The 19,897-nt window shown below is 34.6% G+C and overlaps 1 long non-coding RNA gene across 2 annotated transcripts; it reads left to right on the top strand.

The window, feature by feature from the left end:
* Nucleotides 1–17,846: 17,846 nt before the first annotated feature.
* Nucleotides 17,847–19,131, top strand: LOC122723428. Of its 2 annotated transcripts, none has more exons than XR_006350371.1 (3): nucleotides 17,847–17,969; nucleotides 18,152–18,295; nucleotides 18,375–18,505. It is a non-coding gene; the product is annotated as an uncharacterized LOC122723428 (long non-coding RNA). The 2 variants fall into 2 exon arrangements; XR_006350370.1 differs by lacking the exon at nucleotides 17,847–17,969 and adding an exon at nucleotides 18,909–19,131 and having other exon boundaries at nucleotides 17,980–18,295; nucleotides 18,375–18,399.
* The last annotated feature ends 766 nt before the right edge of the window (nucleotides 19,132–19,897 follow it).

Below are 19,897 nucleotides of genomic sequence, written 5' to 3' on the forward strand. Positions count from 1 at the left end.
CTTTAATAAATATTATATTATATTATATTATTTCTTTAATATTATAAAATTAAATTTTAAAATTAATATAATGAATTTTTATAATTTTTTATAAAAATAAAGAATGAGTTTTATTAAACTTAAGTTAAATTTTTATTAGTTTTTAGTTTAAATGGTTAACATTGATTTTTTATATCATTTTAATAATTTATAATTTTTCATTTTAAAATTAAATATATTATTAATAATTAAAACAACAACATATTATCTAAAAATTTTATATTATCAAATTATTTATATTTTAATTTTATTTTAATTATCAAATTATTTATAATATTATCTAATAATTTTATATTATTAAATTATCACTTTAATAATTTATAATTTTTATCATATAAATTTAATTGAATTATCATCCACTTTAAAAAAAATAGAAAGATTTGTAATTTAATCCGTATTGTCATTATTAATAAGTCAGTCTCTGTATTTTCAGAAATCTATTAAAACGTTCTTATTTTTTCTCTTTGTCAACAAAATAGTCATTCCGTCTATTTATGCCGTTAAAAATATAGCAAAAGACCAAATTATCCCCCTTCATTTCTTTCTCCTCCGCCTTCATTGATTCTTCCTCCTCTTCTTACTTTTATTTGATTCTTTTTCGATTCTTCTTCTTTAAGAAGGAAAGGAGATCTTCTTCTTCTTCTTTTTCTTTTTCTTTTTCATCGTCATCATCATTTTCTTCTTCTTTTTTTTTTTCTTTTTTCTTTTTTTTTTCTTTTTATTCTCCTTCATCATCATCATTTTCTTTTTCTTCTTCTTTTTTAAGGAGGAGGAGGAAAAGGAGTAGGGACTATTTTGTTGACGGAAAGAAACGATAAGTACGTTTTAATAGATCTTTGAAAATGTAGGGACTGACTTGTTAATAATAATAATATCCAAAGATTAAATAAGGAGTTTTATTTGAGAGCAAAATTGGACTTTAAAAATTTTCTCTCATCCTTTATCTATTTTTAACGGAAAAGACAACAAAAGAACTATTTTATTGACGGAAAGAAAAGTTAAGAACAATCTAATAGGTTTCTGAAAATATAGAGACCGACTTGTTAATAATGACAATACTCAGAGATTAAAATGTAAATCTCCCAAAATAATATTTTAAATATCATTCTTAATAATTTTAAGAGCAATATATATATATATATATATATATATATATATATATATATATATATATATATATATATATATATATATATATATAATTTTAATTTTATAAATTTAAACGTTTTATTAAATAATTAGAATTATAACAATATTTCAATTTTCATTAAAAAATTAAATTGTTATACATTTTTTTTTTGAAATGAAATTAAATTGTTATACATTATCGTCTATTATCCTACAATCATTTTTTATATTTTTAAAATATTTTACATAATAAAAAAAAGTAATTTTTAAAATTATTAAATTTATTATTATTATTATTAAATAATAGTCTAACCGAATATTCATTCAAATCCAATAATTTATTATCATAATTAAAAAAATTAAAAATAATAATAATAAATATTTATCTCACTTTTATTTATATTATAAATATATTTTACTCTAAATAAATATAATAAATTATAGATAAATTAAAAATAAATATTAAATACATTAATTTAATAAATATTAACTATTATAATTTATAAAATAACATCAACAAAAGCCTTCAATATAGAAATTCTTAAAATTGGTAATAGTATATAGCTCTATTAATAATATTATTAATATTCTTTAAATTTATATAATAAGATAATTAATGAAAAATACATTTTTTAATTTTAAAAGAGAATAGGTTTTATTTAGAGTTTTGATTATACAATTTTTTTAAAAATAAAGTTATATATTTAATTAATCAAAATTATATTATTTTATAAAATAAAATTTATATTCAAATAAAAAATACTTTAGCCAATTAAATTAAAGATCTAATTACAATTATCAATTTTAACTACATCTACTATTAAAAACTTTATTATATTTTCCTTTTCCCAACTATTTTAATTTTTTATTAATTATATTTTATTGAATAAAATAATTCAAATTTAAAATAAAAGTATTAACTTCAAATAAATATTTAAAATAATTTGCTCATTTATTACATTAAATAATATATATGCTCAAAAAATAAAATTTTAGCACCTTTGGTATTTACAAAAATTTTTATTTTCAAATTTAAAGAAAAAAATTATCTTTTTCATCTAATGAGATGTTTATATGAAAAAAAATTTATATATTTTGAATTAAAAATTTATATAATCGAATTTTATTAATTACTATACAATTCAGTCAAATTCAAATAAATAATGATTGTTGATTCAAAAAAAAAAAGATTATTTACTATTAAATTTATAATTCAATAGCAATAGTAAATTTAAGATATTAAAATTTTTAATTTTTAAATATTATAAATATTACTCAATTTAATGTTAAAATCTATTTTTTTTATTAAAAAGAAGTTAAATTTACGTTAATTTGAAATCTTTTAAGCAGTTTCAAATTTTTTTAAATAATTTTAATTATAATAAAAAAATTAACAAAAATAATTTACTGTATAACTTTGATTTTAATATTTTTCAATGTAAATGTATAATTATAATTGAATTAGAAATCATAATAAAATTATATTTATCACGAAATTTAAAATTTGAAGTTAAAATAAAAAATTCATTTAATTAAAATAATTTTTTAATTTATAATTAATTTTAAATAAAAATTACAAAAATCTTATTGATTAATAGAATAAAATTTAAATTTAAATAAAAAATTCACTTAATTAAATATATTATTTTTAAACTTATTATGTTATATATTTATTTAAATTTATAGTAAAAATAGAATTTAATATTAAATAAAACTAAAAATTTTAAAATTAAGTGAGACCTCTCAGATTTATTCAGATGTACTTACTATCAGACTAAACCTATAAGTGTTTAGACTAAATAATCTTATTTTCTTTCTCTAACTATTATAATAATTCCAATTTAAAACTGCTATTGATACTAAGTTTAGATAGACTTAAGATCATCAAAACTCATAACAAGTTTATTATACATTCTATATATTTGATAAAATCTCATTATGAGCTTAAAACATATATGGAAGCATCATCATCAAATTTAGTATATAAAAATATATCATAAAACATAAATATATACTAAGAGCTCTCATCAAATGCTCTAATACATTCATCATTATAAACATAGTTCAATAAAAAGAAACATAATATAAGAATTTAAATATTTTATATAACTAAGAATTCATAAACATATATGGGATTACACACTAAAAGAATGGGCATAGACAATTCTGATCTAACCATCGAGTTTACATGTCTATTAAACTAACATAAACATAATTGTATTCCAAAGCCCTAAAGCCCACAACTAACTTGATCATGCAAATCTAGGATTAGGGGAGAAGGATAAACTATGACAATCTAGTGAGCAGGACAAAACATAAAAGCAATTTAAAATAAAAGATACTAGTATGCATGCATCACAATATAAACAATCCAGACCATAATGGACTTGTCACTAGTAACCTTCCATAAATCCAATAATGCCCACTCACAATGAATACTCTTCAAGACTTTCTCTTATATATATATATATATATATAATGCTAGGGGCATAGAATGAGCCTTGACCTGAACTTCTATATCAATCACATATAATCAATATTATATCATGAGAGCTAGTGGGTCATCCACCATCCATCAACAATAATAACTAAATATGCAAGGCAGTATATTCCTAAATCTAATAGAGAACAACATATGATAATTCATGATATTCATGATATATGAGCATTCCTTAAAATATTTGAGTTAATATTAATAACATTTAGTTTAGTTCTACTCACATCTTATAGATATACACTAAGTTGAAAAGTAGTTACCTCACTGCTGGCCTTTCCAGTCTTTAAAGTCTGATCCTATATAGGTGGACTTAAATGAGGAATCAAAAATAGCTTTTGTAATTCTTAAAAATATCCTAAGAAACCCCTAAAAGACATAAGGAAACACGTAGAGAAAAAGACTAAAAAATGCTGAACAAGGGATTTTCAAAGGCAGGTTCAGCGGCCAAACCTATGTTTTGCCGAAATACCAAAACCTAAATTTGCACAACTCATCAACCTCTCAAAATGCACACATCAAAGAAATAGTATAATCACGTCGAAACATCTCACAAGAACATAAAACAAAACTCACATGTATCAATTCCTTCACATTATTTAAGAGATTTACCAAAACCCAACAAGTTGAAGAAAAACCATGGCACATTCCACATGCAATCACAAATTCATGCTCCCCCACCTTAAAATTCTCTTTTGCTTAACTATAAAAGTCAAATTATTTGTACTAACCTTGAAATTTCATATTCGATTTAGCAAGTTTCAAGAAAAGAGCTAGGTTCCCATTTTGAAAGCTTTTGGAAAGCGCCCTTCTTGCAAATCTTCATAGAAAATAACAGATTTTCTTCAGGTTTTTGATAAATATAATTTTTTTTAGAGAATAGAAAAACTAGAGGAGTGAGAAACTTAACTCTGCTTCGAGAATAGAGAGCAATGACTTTGAAATCCAAAGCTTAGAGAATTTTATAGGTGGCTACTTTAAAACACATTAGGCAGCCAAACCTTGAAAATCAGGGTCGAATGTTATTTTGTGTAGAAAATTATTTATTTTTTAAAAGTAAACTTAAATATTGATTTATGAAAAGCACATATCCTTCATATTATTTTCATCCTGAAATTTTAGATTCTAACAGAGATTGTAATATCTCCAAACCCATAGTTAGGAGTAGTGACATCACTAAGTATGAGTTAGGCTATTTCACTACTAGAGCAAGTGGTATTAGGGGAGGTGTTAGCTTACTGATCGAGCATAATTTAACCATATTTTTATTATCATTATTGCTGTTTAAATATGCATTTTCTAGTTTAATTTATGTTTTTATGATATTTTTGCAGAAAAGGAAGAAAATGAAAACTTGAAGAAAAATTACAGAAAAAGTTGGAAAATTGATTTGGCCAAATCACTTATAAAAAGCTGAAGCAGATTCCTGGAAGCAACTCACAGAGACGATCTGGGCAAGCGATTTGTCCAAATCAACTGCCCAAATTGAACTGACGCTGGCAAAACCCAGCAGCGCGGGAAGAGAAAGAATTTCAAAATTCTAAAAATATGAGAGTCCTATCCTACTTCAAACATCACAAGACCAATCCTATGACATCTCCAAGAGCCACTCCAAAGGAAGACTTTCCCAAAGAAGTTTTATTCATGATTAAATACAAAGACAAAGAAGGAATAAAAAACTACAAAAGACCAAGTCAAATTAGGATTCTAAATCCTAATTGGATTAGGACTCCTCACCTATAAAGAGGGACAACAGCCAACCAGCAAGCAATCCTCAGATTTTCTCTAGAATTTCGGCAGCTCTCTCTCTACTTTTCTTCTTTCTTTTTGTTTTTCTTTTTGGTCCACCATGAGTGGCTAAACATCTTCTTCTCTAGTTGAAGTGGAAAATTTTCAGTTTATGATGAATTGGGAGATTTAAAACTCCATTGTTAAACTTTTATTTTTCAATATTTATGCAACTTGATCTTCATGTTATTATTGCCTTGCTTTTAGAATCAATTAAGGCCCGTTGCTTTTAATTGCATGAGTAATATATTGTTAGTTTGAATAATTTGGGTCCGTAATTGCTTAGATTATTTAAACACAAGCACAATTGGTTGTATGATCTAAACTTGATCACGCGGTTGGCAAGGTTAGAATTAGGTTTCTCTAAGTCTTAATGCAGTTAACAGTTGAAAAATAAAAAATCCCAAGGACGTTCCTTGGCAACTTGTTAACTAGTGTTTGATTATCGAACGTTTCCTAATCGAACTAAAACTAAGGAGGAATTTGGTTGTGAGAAGCATCTTCCACAACCTAAACTAATTTGAAATAAATAGGAGTATCAAAGAATCAATTATCAATTCTAAAACTGAAATGGATCCATGCTTCAACTAGAGTCCTTTTTCCATTGAATTACTCATCTTTTTAATTATTGCTTTCTTACTACTTAGTTTTAATTTTAGTTCACTATCATCAAAACAAACCCCCTCTTTTTATTTTTGTTATTTATTTGCCCAAGTCATTATTAGGAAGATTCTTAGTATCAAATCACTGTGGTTCGACCCTATTGCCACTATCTATAAGTTATTTTTGTTGATTGTTAATAGGTTTATTTTTTACGGCTTCGACAACCACTATCAAAAATTGGCGCCGTTGTCGGGGATTTGATTTAAACTAACATATTTTCTCTTTATGACTAGGGCTGATCGTAAAGAAGCTCTTCTTTACGATCCAGAAATTGAACGTACTGCCAAGAGCTCGAGGAAGCAAGCAAAATTGAGGAACCAAACCTCAAAACCATCTTTGTAACGACCCAAAATCGGACCGCTACCGGCGCTAGGATCCAGATCGACTTAAGGTCGAGCCTAGCATACAACCTGTCATAACTGATAAATCCCATACATGATCATACATTTTCATAAAAACTTAAACTTTTTCATACACCAAACTTGACCTGTGCATGCATTAATACTGAATACATAAAAACCCCACACTAGAGCCCTCATCAAATGCTCTAGTGGGGCAACATATCATATATCAAGCTTGGTTTACATTACATTAATAAAACATTACATAAAGATCATGTATCAGAAGGGATTAACCATAAACTCTAGGGTCAAGCACAATACTAATCCTCAATACAATTCTATACAATATCTTATATTACATTACATTACATTATCTTTTCATATCATGTCCACTACTAAACTATTACATACACTATGCCTTTACTCTTGCTGACCTCCTGGTCTATCCCGAACCTGCAAGCCTGGGGGTTAAGGGAAAGGGGTGAGCTACTAGAGCCCAGTGAGCAGAATAGTAAAACAATATATTAAAACATATGCTTTCGTGGAATGCATCACATCACAAACAATTCACATCAAGGATGGACTTGTCACCAATAGCCCTCTACACATTCCAATGGTGCTAGGGGCGTAGAATGGGCCTCACTGGTCTTTCTCTTAACATAACATAACATAACATTCCAATGTGCTAGGGGCGTAGAATGGGCCTCACTGATCTTTCTCTTACATCGTGCCAGGGGCGTAGAATGGGTCTCACTGGACTTCCGTACCGTATCATCGTCATCATATCATATCGAGAGCTAATAGGTCATCCAACATCCATCCACATCAACATCATAATATGCAATGCAACATATTCATGAATTCTAATGCAAACAACCTAGTATATATCATGGCATTCGTGATGCATGAACATGCTCAAAATTTATTTACTTTGAAACATAAAGATCCATTCTACTCACCTCAGGCTGACTCTTAACAGACTCTGAAGCAGCTATCTCACTGCTGGGGTCCTCGGTTCCTTGGGTTCGAACCTACACAAGTGGACTCAAATGAGGGACCAAACATACACTAACATGACTCTAAACATCTCCCCAAAAACCCCCTAAAACATCATAAAACATGCATAGAAAACATGCAAAAGAAGGCTGAACAGGGCACTTTCGGCAGTAGGTTCGGTGGCTGAAAGTCCCTCCAGAGCCGAAAGTCATGCACTTTCGAGGGCAGGGTTCGGCGGCCGAAAGTGCTTCCAGAGCCGAAAGTCACCCACTTTCGGCGGCAGGTTCGGCGGCCGAAACTCCCTTTCAAAGCCGAAAGTCCAACTTTCGGGGGCAGGGTTTGGCAGCCAGAATTGCCTCCCCAGGCAGGTTCGACGGCCGAACATGGCTTCGGCAGCCGAACCTGAGTTCTTCCAGAATGGGAGAACTTAAGCCTCTCATGGACATTTTGCCTCCCAAACCCTCCAAACTCATACACAATACTCCCAAGCATGCATAAACATGTATTCAAGCATATAGGGGTCTCAACTAGTCTATACCCCAACAAACATCAACATAGCAACATACATTAAACACACATTTCATCCTTAAACTCACATAAACCCTAACATTTTACAATTAACCTAATCATGCATCAAAACTTTCTAAAACCCCTCAAAACTTACTAAAAACATAAAAGAAAGGTAGGATCTACGCTTACCTCTTGAAAAATCGAGAGGAGAGGCGATCCAAACTTGGAGTTGTGGAGGAAATGGCTCTGGGGTCTCCAAGTTTCCAAACTTCGATCTTTGCTCAAAAATCTTCAAAACCAAGTTAAAACTCATCAAAAACATGAATGATTTGAAGGAAGACATCAAAACTAACCATGGAAGGGCATGGACTCACCTTTGCCCGAAAATGGAGGAGAAAACTCGCCCATTTTCGGACATGGGGCCTTTTATAGGTGGCTGGCCAGACCACCTTTGGGGGCCAAAGGTGCTCCCTAAACTGCACCACGTTCGGCGGCCGAACCTAGATTTCCTTCCAAGGCACTTTTCTTTCAAAAAATCAATTTCTTTCTTACTTAAAACCTTAAAACACATGAAAACATTTTAGAAAAACATAATTTACCCTTCTAGAGGTTTCCGACATCCGAGATTCCACCGAAAAATAGGAAATTCTGATGCCAGGGTCTAGCCGGGTATTACAATCTTCATCAGCAACAGCAACAAATCTGGTATCTGCCATACAATCTGCTGCACCTGCTGCAGAATTTGCTGAACCTGCTACTACACCTGTTGCTATATTTGCTGCACAAATCACTGCTGTATCTGCTACACAAATCGCTGCTGTACCTATTGAATAAGTTGCTGAACTAATTGCTGAAACTGCTGTATATGCTGCATTTGTTGAATCTATGGCTGCACAAGCTGCTGCACTCAAAACCAGCCCTTAAAACTGCACCAGAACCAGCCCAAAAACCAAAAATTTTTGCTAAAAAAATTCCAGAACCAGCCCTTAAAATAGTAGCTGAACGAGCTGCTATAAAGACAGTCATAGCAGCACCTAAAGAGGCAGAAAATGCAGCAGCCACTGCTCTTGAACCAGCTGCTATCCTTGCTGAATTTGAAGCTAAAAACGTTGAGGCAAGAGCTCCAATGGCACAAGAAAGAACTCTTTGCGAACTAGCAACACCCTTGGATGATCAAGCACTATAGTGCATCACTTACCCACCTTTGGCAGCCCCTTTTGAGCTCAAAACCGGATTAATTCATCTCATTCCAAAATTCAGAGGTCTGAAAAATGAAGATTTACACAAGCACCTTAAAGAATTTCACATTGTGTGCTCAGCAATGAGGCCTCAAGGTATTTCTGAAGAGCATGTTAAATTAAGAGCTTTTCCCTTTTCTCTTGATGATTTTGCCAAGGATTGGCTATTCTACTTGCCACCTAGATCCATCACATCATGGGCTGGTATGGTAAGAGCATTATTGAGCAAATTCTTTCCTACCTCAAAAGCCATTGGTATCCGTCAAGAAATAAGTGGTATAAGGCAAAAGCATTCTGAAGGCTTGTATGAGTACTGGGAAAGATTCAAAAGGTTGTGCACAAGCTGCCCTTAACATGATATTTCTGACAAATCACTCATTGAATATTTTTATGGAGGTTTGCTACCTTCAGAAAGAAAGTTTATTGATGCAGCATGTGGAGGACCAATTGAAGACAAGTCACCTCAAGCCATAAGGGATTTAATTTCCACCATGGCAACAGCCTCACAGCAATTTGGAGACCAAAAACAGCCACCAAGAAGGGTAAATGAGGTGAGTACATCCTCCTTAGCATCCCAAATCTCTGATCTCACCAATGCTGTCCGTAGCCTTGTTGTGGGTCAAGCCCAACAAGCCCAACAAATTCAGCAACCCAAGCCATGTGGAATATGTGCAAACATAAACCACCCAACTGACCTATGTCCTTCCCTTCAAGAAGAGGGCCAGCAAGACAATGCAGTTGGAGGATTTAATGGGCAAAGACGATACGATCCCTATTCTAACACCTACAACTAGGGGTGAGTAGTATTCGGTTCAAACCGAAAAAACTGACCGAACCGAATTAATTTCAAAATTCAGTTCGGTTTTTTATTCAATTCAGTTCAGTTTTTTATTCAATTCGGTTCGATTTGGTTTTTAATTTTAAAAATTTTGGTTATTTCGGTTTGATTCGATTTTGATCAGAAAAAAATCGAAAAAACCAAACCGAACCGATTAGTGATAATAATATCTTATTTTCAATAATATAGAGAAATTAAATTATATTAAGATTAAAATATTTTAATTAAATTTTAAAATATTAAAAATAAAGTGTAAAAAATAAAAATTTATTAAAAATCGAAATCGATCAAACCGAACCGAATCGAACTGAATCAGATCGATTCGGTTTGATTTGGTTTCTGACCAAAATCAGTTCGGTTTGGTTTTTATAAATACTAAAATTTCGGTTTTCAATTTATTCGGTTAGGTTCATTTCGGTTCAAAACCAAACCGACCGAATGCTCACTCCTATCTACAACCCAGGTTGGAGGGACCACCCGAATTTCAGTTATCCAAGAGCCAATCAATATCCAACCTATCAGCAAAGAAATCCAGCCCAAGATGCACCTCAGAAATCCAATACACCCCTCGAAGAGATCATGAAGTCCTTAGCAAATACGGTGCAAAACCTTGAGCAGCAAATGAGTCAAATGGCCACTTCAATGAGTAAACTTGAATCACAAGGAAAGCTACCCTCCCAAACTGAAATCAATCCAAGACAGATTACTAGTGCCATCACATTGAGGAGTGGAAAAGAACTTCAAAATGACAGAACTGAGCATAGAACTGCCTAAATGCACAAACAGGCTGCTGAAGAGATGCTGCTGGAAAGTGATCCAGGAAGTCGATTTGCTCAAATCACTGGCCAAATTGACAAACAGACAGAACTGCCCAGCAAGAACGATTTGCCAAACCTCCAGAGAATGCAGACTTCGATTTGCCCAAATCAACAGTCCAGGTAGAATCCAAGCCAAAGCAAAAGAAGACAGAACAACAACCAGAAGAAAAATTCAAGGTACCACCTCCCTTTCCAAAATCTCAAAAGGAAAAAGAAGAAAAAGAAATACTTGAAACCTTTCGCAAAGTGGAGATCAATATTGTAACGACTTGGAAATCGGACCGCTACCGGCGCTAGGATCCAGGTCGGCTTAAGGCCGCTGGGACCCATAGCAAGTCTGACATACATCCTGTACAACTCGTATAATCCCATACATGATCAAACATTCCATAAAAAAAAACTTTAAAACATTTACTATGCCAAGCTTGACCTGAACATACAACATACTATAAACATATAACCCACACCAGAGCCCTCATCAAATGCCCTAGTGTGGTCCACATTACATGTGTCAAGCCTGGTTTCTCATATCAACAATAAAACATAACATACATCATGTACAAAAAGGGATTAACCAGACCTTAGGGCCAAGCATAATACTAATCCATAAACATAACTCTACCATACGTTACATTTCATTACATTACATTATCTTACAATACATTATATCATTTTACATTACATGTCCACGCTAACATGCTAATCTATTACATAAACATAACATTAATCCTTGTCGACTTCCCGCACTACCTCAGACCTGCAAACCTGGGGGTTAGGGGAAAGGGGTGAGCTAAAAAGCCAGTGAGCAGAACAGGGAAAAACAGTTTAATAAATCATATGCTATCATGGAATGCGTCACAGCACAAACATTTCACATCACGGATGGACATGACCACCAAAACTCCCTCTGTCTGTGTCTGGCCCTCGAAGGAGCTCCTCAGGACTTTTGTAACATATCATGGTGCCCGGCCCTCGAAGGGGCTCCTCAGGACTTCGGTAACATAACATAGTGCCCGGCCCTTGGAGGGGCTCCTCAGGACTTCATTAACATATCATAGCTAGGGCTATTGGGGTCGCCTTGGTCCATCCACATCAACAGCAAATTATGCAATGCAACATCTTCGTGAAATCTAATGCAACAGTCTAATACATAAACATAGCAATCATGATGCATGAACATGCGTAAAACATTTGAGTTAGTTCTACTCACCTCTGGCAGACGCTGGACTGACTCTGCAACAGCTAACACTGCTAGTCTCCTCGGTCCCTCGGGTCCGATCCTACACAGGTGGACTCGAATGAGGTGTCAAACACACTCTAAACAACTCATAAACAACTCCCCATAAACCCCCTAAAACATCTTAAAACAATCATAGAAATCATGCAAAGGAAGGCTAAACAGGGCACTTTCGGCGGTAGGTTCGGTGGCCGAAAGTCCCTCTAGAGCCGAAAGCCATGCACCTTCGGTGGCACCTTCGGTGGCACCTTCGGCGGCCGAAGGTTCCTTCCAGATCCGAAACTCATGCATGTTCGGCGGCACCTTCGGCGGTCGAAACTCCCCTCCAAAGCCGAAAGTCCAACTTTCGAGGGCAGGGTTCGGCAGCCAAAAGCTTGCCTCCACAAGCAGGTGCGGCGGCCGAAAGTCCCTTCGGCGGCCGAAAGTCCCTTCGGCGGTCGAAAGTCCCTTCGGCGGCCGAAAGTCCCTTCGGCGGCCGAAAGTCCCTTCGGCGGCCGAACCTGAGCACTTCCAGTATGGTAGAACTCAGCCTCCGCATGCACAAACAGCCTCCAAACCTTCCAAAACAACCCAAAACCTCACATGCTCTCTCCCAAACATGCATACACACTCCCTCATGCATATAGGGCATAAACTAACTTAAACCTCCCAACAAACATCACATAAACAAACATTAGGCATAAAACCACATAAACCCTATCATGCACATCTACTCTATCCCATGCATCAAAACTCCTTAAAACTTACTTAAAACAAAGAAAAGGGTGTGGATCTACACTTACCTCTTGAAGATCGAGGGTTGGTGCGATCCCTAACTTGGAGATGGGAGAAATCTAGCTCCTTGGGTCTCCAAGCTCCAAAACTTGATCTTAAGCTTTAAAACTTCAAAACCCAAGCTAAAACTTGTCAAAACTTGAAAGATTTGGAGAAAGAACATGAAATCAACCAAAGGAGGACATGAACTCACCCTAGCTCGAGAATGGGGAGAAAACTCGCCCATTTTCGGTCTGAGGGCCTTTTATAGGTGGCCGGTCAACCACCTTTGGCGGCCAAAGCTGCTTTCAAAATCTCACCACGTTCGGCTGCTGAACATGGGGTTCGGCTGCTGAACATGGGGTTCAGCGGCCGAAAGAAAGCCACTTTCGGAAGCCTAACGTGCCTCCTAAACTATCCCATGTTCGGCGGCCGAACTTGAGGTTCGGCGGCCGAACCTGGGTTCTGTCTCCATGGTCTTTTCTTTTCAAAACTCAATTTCTTTTGCATTAAAACCATAAAATCATGTGAAAACATTTTAGAAAACACATTTTACCCTTCTAAAAGGCTCCGGCATCCGAGATTTTTGGATTCCAACAGAGATTCAGCCGAAAAGTCGGGATTCCGATGCCAGGATCTAGCCGGGTATTACATTCTTCCCCCCTTTAAGAACATTCGTCCCCGAATGTTCAAACAACAAACAAACAAGCAGCAAGCAAGCAAGCAAACAAAGCCTAAAAACCTCTCCTAAAAGAGATACGGGTACTGCTGGAGTATAAACTCCCGGATCTCTCAGGCACCTTTTTCCGTTAGGTGGTGATTCCAAAGGGCTTTCACCATCGGGATTCCTTGTTCCTTAGCTTCCTAACTTGTGTGTCTATGATCCGCACTCGATGCTCAACATAGGTGAGACTCCCTGAGATCTCCACCTCTGGTTCTTTAAGAACCTCACTTGGATCTGACACAAACTTCCATAACACAGGAACATGGAAATCCGAATGGACTCTCTCTATTAAAGCAGGTAACTAGCTTATAAGATACATCCCCAATCCTTTGCAGGACTTCAAAGGGTCCAATGTATCTTGGAGCTACTTTACCCTTTGACCCATAACGAATCACTTCTTTATTGGAGACACCATAAGCAATACTCCAACCTTCTCCTGAACTCCACAAGCTTCCGCTGCGCACTCTGATCCTTTCTCTTCTCCCTTCTTCTCTACTGAACTGACTTCTTCTCTGACCCTTGATAGGTATGGAATACCTGTTCTTGGTAGCGACCTTGTTCAACTACCTGAAGTCGACACAAGGTCTCAAGGATCTATCCTGCTTTTCCCATAACAACACTGGAGCAATCCAGGGTGAGGTACTAGGTCGGATAAAACCCTTGTCTACCAAGACTCGCAACTGCTCTTTCAACTTCTACAACTCTGCAGGTGCCATCCTGTAGAGAAGAATAGAGATGAACCTGATTCCTGATATCACTTCTCTGTCCAAACTCTATCTCCCTAGCAGGTGGTAAACCTGACAGCTTGCCTGGAAAAACATCTAAAAACTCTCTCACAACTGACACTGAGGCTGGTTCCCTGACCTGACTGCTAAACTCTCAACAAGAGCTCGAACCCTCAGACAACCCTTCCTACGCACCCTACGAGCCTGACAGGCTGACATCAAACCTCTAGGCATCCCTACACTGTCCCCTCTGCAGACTACCTCTGACCCATTCTGTCCTCTGAACCTGACTACCTTGTCTCTACGGCCCAAGGTAGCACCACGAGTAGAAAAACCCAATCCATCCCTAGAATGACGTCCAGACAGTCAAGTCTAGGACCTCAAGGTCGGGTGGAAGGCATCTACTCTCAACTGACACTGAACTGGACCGGCAGACTGACTCTACCACAGATGGATCACACGTGCGTCCACTGACCCAAAGAGGACACTCTAGACCAGAAGTTATCAACTCAACCTCTCGACGGCTCCTAGAGCAACTAAAGAAAAAGAAACACCAGGGTTCACAAAAACATACACATCAGAACATTCAAAAGTGAGCGTACCTGACACCACCGTGTTCGATGTGTTTGCCTCTTACTGAGCCTCGGTGAAGATCCGAGCTGAAGCTGATGGACCTTCTACGCGGGAACCTTCAGAAGAAAAGGCTGACCCTCTCCCTCTGCCTCGACCACTATCCTGAGACATGGCTGGAGCTGCTGGCTGAGCCGCTCTACCTGAAGTTGCCCGCTGGGACTGTGCCAACCAGGGCGCAATAGGACACTCACGTACCATGTGCCCTTCCTGACCGCATCTAAAACATAGATTAGTCCTAATCAGACAGACTCCCTTGTGCGGCCTTCCACACCTCAAGCATTTTGAACTGCCTGAGCCCGAGCTTGAGCCACTACCAAAACCCAGACTGGACTTCAACCGATTCCAAAACTTGCTCTTCTTCGATCTTCTGAGGCCTCTGCCCCCCTTCTTGGTTTTTCCCCACTTTTTACTTCTCATGGCAGCTGTACTCAGAGTGGAGGGATCAATTCCTCCTGAACCCGAGATTCTGGAATCCTGAGTCTGAGCGTCTTCTTGAGACTCTCCCATTCCTTCTTCAAACATGCTCACATCCAGACCTCCATCTCTCCTCTGAATATCCATCTCTACTTCTCTCACATCTGCAGATATTCTCCTTAGATCCATTCCTTCTCTGCTCACATCAAAAGACCTTCCACGGTCCCTTGATGTTTCCCATCTGCCGACTCTACACGACTGCGCTCTTGGCAGAGCAGGGGGAAAGGTGCCCATACCTTCCCTCTCAGATGGAACTTCAGTCGATTCCACAGATCGACGAGTGCCTCGCATCCTAGCTCCTCTGAAGAACAACACACAATCATACAAACATTAGCATCATACGGTTCATGTGAAAACACGTGAACCTGCATCACATACATAGCATAACATTAATGCACATGCATAAAATCATGGCATTTCACATCATCATTCAAGACAAGACTCTACATCCTATCCTAGTGGACATGATTTTGCCTATTGTGCTTGCCCTTCTATGACATCTATGAGCCCGACACAATATAGCTCCGACCATGTGAACCTAGGGCTCTGATACCAATCTGTAACGATCCGAAAACCGAACCGCTACCGGCGCTAGGATCCAGGTCGGCTTAAGGCCGCCGGGACCCGTAGCAAGCCTGACATACATCCTGTACAACTGGTATAATCCCATACATGATCAAACATTCCATAAAAAAAAACTTTAAAACATTTACTATGCCAAGCTTGACCTGAACATACAACATACTATAAACATATAACCCATACCAGAGCCCTCATCAAATGCCCTAGTCACTACAACATATTACATCTCTAGTTACGATACGTAGCTACAAAACAAATTATTGTGGCTAATATATTTATTTTATTACGGCTAAAAACCTATTGTGGCTAATTTAAACTATTTAGTAACAAAAATGCAACAATTATAACTAATATGTATTTTTTGTTTTATTTTATATATAATGTAACTATTTGTTGACTATTTGCCACAATTAATTTTAGCTACAAAGTAATATCATAGCTAATAGATATAATAGCTATAAATTTAATTTTTTTTGTAACAATTACTACCATTGTAGTCACAACACATTAATATTATAGGTAATAATTTTAATAGCCACAAAGCTAATATGATTGTAGTAATAATTATTTTATTAGCTACAGTTTATTAGTCATTACAAAAAATTTGTGGCAGAAACATAAAAATATTAGTCATGTAATTATGTTTGTTATAACTATTACTAAATCATTAGCCACAACATCGTAGCTAAATGAATTGTATGAGTACTATGATATTTTAGTTATAATTATCAAAGAGTCATGGAATTAGCTATCAAATTAGCCACAATTATATAACTACGATAGAATACTATAACTAATAAAATATTAGTCATTAACGAAAGTTAGTCTTAATTCTACAGAATTATTGTATTTTTTTCAGACTTGAATATAGTCGGTTTTTTCAGACTTCAATACTAGTTCTTCTATGATTCTCGATTTTAAATCGGTTCTTCATGAACCTTACTCTGTCAAATAATTATATCTTAGAAAATTTATCTCTTAATTGAAACCATATACATAATTATATTTTCTAGTTCCTATTCTTCTCTTAGAGCTGAGACCAGAATTAAAACCTAAACCTGAACCATAGAAATATAATTGGAACCAATACTAGAACTAAGAAAAAAATTGGTATCAATTTCTTAATTTCCAGGAATCGTTGTTTTTATCTAGTACCGCTTTCTTCTAGGAATCAGTTTCAGAACCGGTATTACACACCCTTAGTAACATGAACTTTACACTGCCATATGCTTAAAGGTGAGCATTTTATAACCATCACCGTGACCAATTAGCAAATTTGAAAATTATGGTAATTGAAAATTTCTTACAGAATTACTAATTATTGAAAATAATTACTAATCGGTAACCAAAAAACCAAAATTCTTTATCCACAATATATAAATTAAATTTATACCAAAATTATTCCAAATTTTTAACCAACGATTTAACACCTTTAGGGTCTCATTCCATCAAAAAACACAATTATGCCAAATTTGGTACACTTAAATTTTTTTTTTTACATACTTGAATTTTTTTTACCTACATATTTGTATTTTGCGTATAAATTAATTTTGAAGTTTTTTTTTTGAAAATAAATTTATTTTGATGTTAAAAATACAACTCTACAAAGGTGTGGTCATGATTTTTTTCTTTTAAAAAAAAATTCATAGCGTTGATTTTGAATCTGCTTAAACAAATTAAAATTATTTTATTTTGCTTATTTAATTAAAAATATAAAATATTTTAATTATAAAAAAGTAAAAATAAATAATATTATATTAATTAATAAAGGGAACCCTATCAATTAGTGGCGACAATATAATGATAAGCTTGCTAATATATATATTTTTGGCTTGGTGGAATGAAAACCTTAAAATTAAAAATTCCCTCCCTACAGCCGCTACTGCTACCGCTACGAATTCTAATTTTCATTCTCACTCATGATTCATTCAGTTTTCAATTTCTGTCCACTAACAAAAGGAGAAGCTCCCACTATCAAATCCAATCAGGTACGTTTAAAATTACAAAAGCCTTAAAATTAATGTTTCATTGTAATTGTTCTAGGTTAAACACGTGAAAGGCATCTGATATTTACTTTTCATTCGTTTTTCATCTGTTAAAAAGCTTTGATTCACTATTTTTATATTAATTTATCCTCTATGTGTAATATTCAATTTTTTCCATGAAGCAGAAGCAAACATCATGGCTCGACGATGCAAGTTGCGGAAAGGGAATTCCATCAATATTAACTTGGAAAATGAGACTGAAAATAATGTTAACCAGAACTTTCAAGAAACTCAAGAGTTACACCAAAATCAGGCTTCAAATTTTCAAGGTAAATAATATTTATATGATTTATAAATTTTAAGTTGTTTTCGTAAATAATTAGATGGCTAACTTCAATTTTTTTTAAGGGAATACTAGTCAGAAGACAATGAGGTATCATTATGAAGGCCATTTTATATTTTCAACAAATAGAATATATGAAAATGGTAGGTTCATGGAGAAACCTAATTTTGATGTTGATTTCATCTCATTTTTTGATATATTGGATAACTTGAAAAAGGATTGTGGATTTGATGTTATAAAATGAGATAAATTTTATTACTTGAAGGTTGATAAAGCTCTTAGTGATCTTGATGCATTGATAGAGGTTAAAGATGATACAGATGTGAAAAATATGATGGATAATTATAAGAAGTTCCCTTCGAAACCCATTGATATATACACTCTATTTCGAGATTATGATATTTTACCAAATGGACTTGGTGACGAGCTACCCGCAGTTACCGTTGATCACACTTCTAATCAACTTCAAAATCCAAATGCAACTGCAGCAACAGGTTTACTCATTTAATTTTATTTAAACAATTGATTATGTTTACTTGTTCTATGTACAGAAATTCTTGTTATTATATGATTATTGTTTTACTTTTGTTTTGAAATAGGTTCCAATACAATTAAAAGAAAAACTAGAGGACCAACACGATGCTTGAAAATCACACAATTGGAGAATGGGCAAAAATTGCCAGTAGAATTTGATGAAGATGATCAAGCTATTGGTGATAATGCTACTGCATTTGTTTGGTTTTTAGGACAAACTATTAGAAGTGTGTCGTGTTGTCCATTGCAAGTGAAACAATGGAATAAGATTACCGATGATAAGCTCGACCACATGTGGTTGACTCGCGGTTGTCGAAGCCGGTCAAAAATAACCTTCTTGGTTATCAACAATTTACAACTGCAGATAGTGGTGAAGGATCGAATCCACAGAGAATTGATTACCTATTTATTTTTCTCAACAAGACCAATAAAATAAACTGAAACAACGAGATAAACCAAAAATGAGATAAACTGAAAGCGGAATAAAAATAAATTGCAGTAAAGTAAAATGGGGGGTTTGAGATTGATTTGACTAATAAACTACTAAAAGCAATTAAAATAAGCGAATAATAAAATAAAAGAGAAATAAATAATAAGAAAGCTCTAGTTGAAGTATTGGATCCACTTTAGTCATTGGGATTGATCACAGACACTTTGTTCTTTTGGGTTGATTCAATAGATTAGTTATGGGGATGGAAGACGCTTCTCACCACCATTATCTCTCCTTATGATTAAACCAATTAGGGAACGTCCTCTAATTAATTACTAATCAACAAATTGCCAAGGAACGTCCTTGGGCCTTAGGCATCAAAACAATTGTCAATTGCATTAAGAAATAGAGAGATCCAATCCTAGCTACCCAAACGTATGGAGATAACGCTAGATCATGCAATTTCCTTGGGTTTTATCCCAAGTGTTCTCATGTAAGAATAACCCAAGTAATTACGGACTTAAATTATTCAAACTAACAAATAATTATTTTGCAATAAAAAATCAACGTAGATTTCAATAACAAAATAATATGAGAATTAAATATGAAATTGCATGAATATTG

This window comes from Manihot esculenta, chromosome 4, assembly GCF_001659605.2.
Source record: "Manihot esculenta cultivar AM560-2 chromosome 4, M.esculenta_v8, whole genome shotgun sequence".
NCBI classification, from domain to species: domain Eukaryota; kingdom Viridiplantae; phylum Streptophyta; class Magnoliopsida; order Malpighiales; family Euphorbiaceae; genus Manihot; species Manihot esculenta.